The 8,220-nt window shown below is 31.9% G+C and overlaps 1 long non-coding RNA gene across 1 annotated transcript; it reads right to left on the minus strand.

Moving 5' to 3' along the window:
* Positions 1 to 1,512: 1,512 nt before the first annotated feature.
* On the minus strand, positions 1,513 to 2,507 carry LOC130015727 (uncharacterized). The gene is made up of 2 exons (XR_008791065.1): positions 2,159 to 2,507; positions 1,513 to 1,673 (listed from the first exon to the last, which is right to left on the minus strand). It is a non-coding gene; the product is annotated as an uncharacterized LOC130015727 (long non-coding RNA).
* Positions 2,508 to 8,220: the final 5,713 nt, after the last annotated feature.

Below are 8,220 nucleotides of genomic sequence, written 5' to 3' on the forward strand. Positions count from 1 at the left end.
ATATATAATGCTAATGCTCTTACAATATTATTTTTTTCTCCAACCACTAGTTATTTCTTATATTGAAAATAATATATACCTCATATTTTTTTGGAAAAAGCATAAAAGTATTTTAAATCATTCCCTAGTTTCCAAAAATATATAGCAGTCCAGGATATTATATTGCTACCTAAAAAAGGCAAAATTTTACATTTTGTATGCTACCACTAAAATAGGGAATGTTTATTTCATATAATTTTTATGCCATATTATTTTTAAAACAAGTTAATGAAGATTTATAATAGAAATTTTTTTAATTATTATTTACTTTTTAATTATTTAATTTTTTACATAACTAACGCTCTATTAGTTTGTTATAAATATGACGCAACGGCTATTGAAACGTATACGAATTTATAATAAGAAAAGAGGAAATTTGACAGCATACGAATTTATATAATTGTTGCATGACAAAGAGAAACAACAAACAAGTGATTTTGTTTTCAATTGAAACGTATGCACTAATTACACTATACTGCATGGTGCACAACAACAAAAACAAGAAATCACCTCTGCAACAAGTAAATTTTTTTTTCTCTCTCTAACTAAAATTACACACTAATAACATCACTCCATGTCATCATTCACTCTAAATTGAAGTACAAGATGTAGGGGAGAGATTGTAGGCAAAGTTGTGTGAGATCTTCACATGATTGTTTTCTCTTAATCCAATAAAAATTCATCATTTCATATCAGAATTTCCCTCAAATTCATGAAAAATTCTTATATAAACCAAATTTGCTACGTAAAATTATGAACCATTTATTCATTGTATGACACATGGCAACAATAATATATAATAATAAATCATTAAATATAACATTAATTACAAGGAAAAACATAGGGTTAAATATTTCTTCTTTCCTTGATGAGTTGGCTTTTTGGCATGTCGTAGGACAGTCTAAGTACCACACATCCTTCATGCTCTCATGCTCACTTTCGTCCACGCAGTCAATTCGCATGCTTTTTTCCACACAGCGCAAGCTTCGCACCCTCTTTTTCATCTCAAACTCCACACTTTCATCCTCTAATCGTAGAGTCGGCTTGCCTGCGTTCACATCAATGAGAGCCCTACTAGTGTTCATGAATGGCCTTCCAAGAATTAGAAGGCACTCTTTATCGATCTCATAGTCAAGAACAACAAAATCCACTGGGAATATGAATTTATCGACCTCTCCAGAATTCCATACGGCTTCTTGACAGAGTGGTCAGCTGTCACGACCCATTTTCATGAATCGTAACCGGCGCTAGGGCATAGGTAATGTAGTACCAACACTCGTAGCTAGCCTTTCTTATAACATACAATTTAATTAAACCTGCAGAAAACCAATGCTCGGGGGCAACCGAGACTTCAGTCTAAATCTAGCAGTTATAATATTCACTAATTAATATAACATGCTTATCCACTTCTGAGTCTAAAAATAGGCATAACATAAATAATCCGAAATAATTATATAACATGCCAGAGCAATATAACTAGTCAGACCAATCCGACAAACAACTGTTATAATAATAAAGACGTCTAGTCAACTACTGCGGTCTAAGAATAAAACAGTTTTACAGTTTATTAAAATAAAAGGAACCTCCGAGGAAAAGTAAATGCGGAGATCACCAGACTCTCTCAGATCATAACCCTGGGGAAAATTGGGAAAACAACGGGGTCAGATATACTGAGATGAGTTTATACCACTATCTACATTTATTAAGTGGAAAACCTTTAAAACCGTTTAAAACATTTAAATACGATATTACGATTAATAGTTGGAACCCTAATCCACAATTCTAAATAATAACCCTAATCCAACAGGTCTGGTCCCGAGAGCTGAGCTTCACCGAGTTACCACTGACCACACTTATACCAGAGTCCCGAGAGCTGAGCTACACCGAGTTACTCTACTTGGTCCCGAGAGCTATGCTCACACCGAGTTACCACATTACCATAATTACCTTTTCCAGATCATTACCGGTGCGCACGCAGTCCTAATGATGCCCATTAGGTAGCATGTTCCAACTAGAAGCCATAATATAAAAACAGTTCGAAATATACGTACAGTATATATATTTAATATTAAAATAACAATTTACTTAATAAAGCGGTAAATAGTAAGTACAAACTCACTGCTTGCTAATCCACGTGATAACCGACAAGCCACTAATCCTGATTCGCCTCTGAAGCACGAACAGTAGTCGGGTCTAGACAAATAAAATAATTATTAAAAACAGACCCTAACTCTAGAGAGTACTAGACACCACATAAGACTAGCACAAATAACACGTCAGAATTAAATAATCCAGAACAACACAAAAATACCCAAAAGGTAACAGTGCACAATTATTACAAGTCTATTGAGTTCCCGTTTTAAGATCCGTTTCAGAAAATATTATTTAAATAATAAAATAGATCAATTTCCAAATAGTGGGTTAGCCGAGTTACCGATAACTACCAAGCTACCTCACATGTCGGGTGACCCAAGTCTAACCCGACCCAAAATATTTATCGAAAATATAAACCATAGTTTATAATTCTCAAAAAAAAACTTTGATAAAATAAATATATTTATATTCGATTATAAACCATATTTTATAATTCTCAAAAATAACTTCGATAAAATAATAATCAAAATTTAAAACGGAATCCAATAGTTATAACTTCAAGTAACCCAAGTTACAATCAAACACTTAACTGAAATAAGCCAAGAAGACGTTCTAAAAGTTAAAACGTAATTTTAGCTAAAATGGCACAACAAGCCATAATTCACAAAATCGATAATTACCCAAGTAATTATTCGATTTAAAAGATAAAAATAAATATCATTTCAAAATAATTTAAATTATAACTGAAACTAACATTATTTTTATTTATAAAATAATGTTAACAAAATTATTTAGAAAATAAAAACGATAATTGAAGGTCCGGTTTCAAAATCTATAAAAATAACAATTTATAATTAGATTAATTATAATTAACTAGTAAATGATAATAAGGAATCCAAAACCATTAAAACAAGGTAAAAGACACAAACCAAATATTTAGAATATGAAAAGCAATTCCAACAAATTGGAAATATAACATTTCCGCCAACTCAATATTAAGCCCAACAATAGAAAAACAATAGTACAAGCCACTTAGAAAGTGACACAACCCTAAATTGAACAACCCAAGCAATTCATCTCCAGAACTATGAACACAGAAATCGAACACAATACAAGTCATATCAAAACTAAGAATGCAAACCAAAAATGGCCAAATTTCAATCATACAGTTTAAAAATAACATTGCCGCCATCATAATAAGAAGAAATTAAAAGCAACAGGTGCTATGGAAGGCCATCAAGTATTTGAAAACCAACACTGAACCCAAGATAACAAAACGAATACAGAGATCAATGCAATAAATAATTAATCTGTTATGAACAACCAGTTTATACTCCCTAAAAAACATGAAATATCAAACAAGAATAAATCATGGTAGCCAAGGCAATACTAAATGGCATTAGCAAAAGAAAACACAGCCAAGAGAAGGAAGGAAATCGCATTCGCTCTAAGAAAATTATGGATACAATGGTGAATCAATTCTATGATCTCAGATAATCAACAACATCATAGAAGAATAGCATGATCAATACATTAGAATTGAATAAAATGGCAGAATATCACAAGAACAAAATAGCCATGGTATCAAGAAAACGTTAAAACGACGGCGGCTTAAACTGAAAGATTAACATACCGCTCTATGAAAACAAAGTGTAGATCTGAAGAGGATTTGAGTCCACGACGGCTGGGACGAGACGGATTCCAATTTGGTACAAACTTTGCAATGAATGAGATATGGATTTGGACGATGAAATTCAGAGAATTTTGGAATATAAATGAAGGTTAGGGTTTGTAGTTTATGAGAGAATGATTTAGGGTTCAAAACAGGTTTAAAATGACTAATGTATTTAAGGGAAAGAGTTTCGTCACAGCATTGCTAAAATTAAATAGCAATAGTAGGTTACCATTTTTCAAGGGCTTATGGGCTTTTAATGAAATTAAACTTCATGGGCCAAAATATTTTAATTAAATAAAAAAAAACACTTAAAGCATGCATGGGTTTCATTGCTTTCATGGATTTAATTAATTCATGGAGCAAACCAATTAATTAACTCAAACCACGAATCCGCAATCGACTTCAAATAATAATTTAAAAATAATAAATAAAGAAAAAAAAATGGAATATTACATTCTCCCCAACTTATTAAAAATTCGTCCTCGAATTTAAAACTAAAACAATCGCCGTGCAACATAACATAAAACTACATACCAATCTAAACTTATTCGCACTATAACAACACACATATGCGCAAAATTTTGATTCTAACAACTTGGTGCTCTAACGATTACTTGATCAACCCAAAGTGAATAATCAACAATTATTCAACTAAGAGTCACAATTAATCTATACCGGAGTGGCTTCCAAAACAAGTTCTAATCTTAACAACTATAAAACCTCAATATCAAAACACAACACAACTATGATCATCCAGTCCAATGACTAACATCAAATTCGATAATACAATCAATTTCGTGAATTATGAAATACAAAAACACATATTGTTATTCCCAAGAAGACATGAACTCATAATAATAGAATCTCTAGATTAGTAATAAATAATCCTAAACACAATGACTCCTTCAATTTTCAGAAACATAACGCCGCAACTAAACTGAGCATCGACTGCATCTCACTTATATTACACAACTTAAAATTTTGTTGCCCACATTAAGGGTTCAACCACTGACCAGATGGATATCCTAACATTACAATAATACCATCAATCAGCAAAATCGATCAACCAATACTAGTTGTCGAAGCCTATATACCACGATCCTCAATTCTCGAATCAGCTAACTCATATATTCAAATCAAACTCAAATTCACAAAATTATTCAATCAATTGTCTATAACCTCATATACAACGAGAGATCACTATGACCAATTCACCCTAACCAGATTGTTAGTTATGCTCAAAACCGACCCAATAGGGTATAAAATCTTTCAATACACAAAACATTTTGTATTCAAAATTTTCCACTTCTCTTTAAAAGACTTTACGTCTTACACCTCCTTTTATATTCGAATCAAAATGCCTTTAAAACCATCGGTTTTGTAAACACCTGAAAATTTTCCAAATACCCACATTTTGAATCTGAAATTTTCCCTTTACTTTTCAATACGTTTGCAAATTTATAAAACAATTCAATTGACAAAATTTATGTTCTCTTTAAACCAAACTTGCTAAAATCAATTTATCCCCTTTTCGAAAATACACAAACAGTGAAAACATCCTTCGTATTGAAAATACACATTAATTTTTCAAACATTAAAATTTTATTGTCACCTACAAATCTTAATTTGTAAATAAAATCACGATTTGAAGAAATTGTTAAGCCCACAAAATTATTGTTCCTTTTTGTATCCAATTTGATAAAATTCCTTCCTTTCATCAAAAGGGTAAAATTTAACAACGCAAATCTCTTTGTTTATGAAAATACTTATATATCCATATACCCAAAGTACTTGGACAAAATCTAATATGAAAGATAAAGTCTCGTTAAAAACAAAAATATAGTGTAACACACACATGGAGTATAACCAACATCCTTAATCCACAAATTCCTAAATCACAAATCTGAAATTATCACGAACACTTTCTAATTTGAATCTAACCATACACCGCAATTGGCACAATTTTATCTCGAGTGCAACTGCAAAATTTGTTCTTACTCTCTATAAAACACAAGATTTTGACAAAACAGACAGATCCATTACAACGTAAACGTCCAATATCCATCACCATCGTCACAGAGTATTTATCTAGCTATCTGTCGGTAACAGTTTCATAATCATTTGAAATTCCACAACTTTATAAATACATTTACCACAAAGGGACTCGCGAGTTTGTTCCAAAACATCCTTCTCAAAACACTTTATCGATAAAATCTATTTTACATAATTGTGCGTCAGGGTGATGACATCTCTCATCCCCAAAGAGTTGCATCCAACCCTAATAATTTCTATGCACGTGATGCATGTACTATTTGCATGTATCAATTATTAATTTATCTTATATTTAATGAACATACTCTGTGTTCAATGCAAACCTATTCATGATATTCAAAATGCATGTTCATGATATGTCTGGGCACAATTACGTGTTGAAAATATTTCAAATATTTCAGCAATTCAATCTTTGAAATCCATTTCTCAATTAAACATTTGCTAGACGTTACACTCTGTGAGATGTGCACTCGATAACCTCAAAATATTTCTCAAAATTGCTTACTTGTAACCTAGCAACATTCGATGCTATAAAACAATTCAACCTAAAATTCTGTTACAACTCTTCCTCATAAATATCAAACTACCCTAAACCTTAATTGAAACTCATTCCCAAAGAAATAACACATCAAAACGTTCCTACTAAATTTACCGCCAGCTCCCGCATCGCATCATCAGACTTGATGGAAACACCAGTGCAGTAATACACCGATTTATCTTCCCGGTTCAGAGTTTTCAATATCCGATCTAGGATAATCAGATATCATCAGCCAATCCGAGGGAATACTTCCCTCGTATTCCTCGATATCAAAACCCAAAGGTTTTGATCCACGAAACAGAAACAGCAAAACTCCGCGCAATCCTAAACCGAACAAAGGAAATAAGGTCTAAAAGAAGGTCTTACTCAAAGGTCAAACTATACATCGGGGTAAGCCAACCATAACAACGTGATTAAGTCATCTCACTTGCTACTTCGCACGAAGAGACAAAACAAAAACAATCAACTTAGTCTAACAGACAAGCGAGTTAAACAACGCAAATTATTTTCACAAGAAACAAATCTGTAAATCGTAAACCACGTAAACGTACCATTGAACACAATTAACTCAAACATATTTAAAAACAAATCGGGATATGTCACAACATATCCTTGAAACCTCATTACAAATTCACCATGTAATTATCTCGTCCTTTAATAGTACGCTTCAAAATTCGTTTTGAAATTAAAAACAAATACGAAAACTTCCAAATTTTGCTGAGCCCCAAGGTTAAAACAAAATCACATTTTGTAAAAAATCTCTTCTTATTAATTAGTTGCTTTAAAACGGATACCCAAGTATCTCAGACAATAAAATTATCGAGCTAGCCGAGTCATTACAACTACCAAGCTCAACTCCTAAATTTGGGTGACCCAAGTCGAACCCAAAACAATCGTTTATAAAACGTATTTAAAATATTTGTAAATCCGGAAAAGTATTTTAATAAAATTTCCATCCCTTCAAATTTTGGGAGCTCAATTTAAACCAATCGCTAAACGGTAATTTAAAACTCAAGTGAGAAATCTTTGATTTCAAACATCTATTCTGTAAATCCCAAAAATTTAAAATGCTGGCATACTACAACATGATAAAATAACTTCAATGTTAAATTCTTAAAACAATGACTTATCTCATAAAATATCATTTGAAACCATCGCTTGTTAACACCAGACCAAACATAATATTTCAAAATATTTACTGGCAACTCAACCAAAAACCATCTTTTTAAGAATTTAAAATTAAACTTCTCTTATAATTCTATGTCGAAACACAAATCGGATAAAACAATATTCTCGATAAAAATCTCTAAATCAACATGTGGTCAAACAATGCATGACCATCAAACACGTTTTAAGGTTTAACCCAAAATCTCTTTAATTGAAAAATAAGGCTAACGTCCAACATACGATCACATTTAACATCAACAATTGAGGCCAAAGCCAAGATGTACTTTATTAACAAGGCAAAAGCAGTTCAACGCATCACGTAAAATAACTGTAACATTACCATAAATTCTAAATCGTTTTAGGCATAAACGACAAGTTTTATCAAACATCATACGCAAGTATGAGTCTTTAGGAAAATTTACCAACCTATGATTTCCCGAGAAATCAAAAGCAATTATAATCACCCAAGTGAAATAATCTCAACATGATAAAACACAGCAATTAACATCCAAGTGAAATAAATTGTCAATCAAAGCATCAATACCAAATAAGGACAGACAAACATCACCTATAGGATGTAGGCTGAAGGTTTGAAAGCAAATGATGACGTTTAAAAGACAAGACATGAATCCTAATTCCGCAGTAGTTCCTAAGA

This window comes from Mercurialis annua, linkage group LG6, assembly GCF_937616625.2.
Source record: "Mercurialis annua linkage group LG6, ddMerAnnu1.2, whole genome shotgun sequence".
NCBI classification, from domain to species: domain Eukaryota; kingdom Viridiplantae; phylum Streptophyta; class Magnoliopsida; order Malpighiales; family Euphorbiaceae; genus Mercurialis; species Mercurialis annua.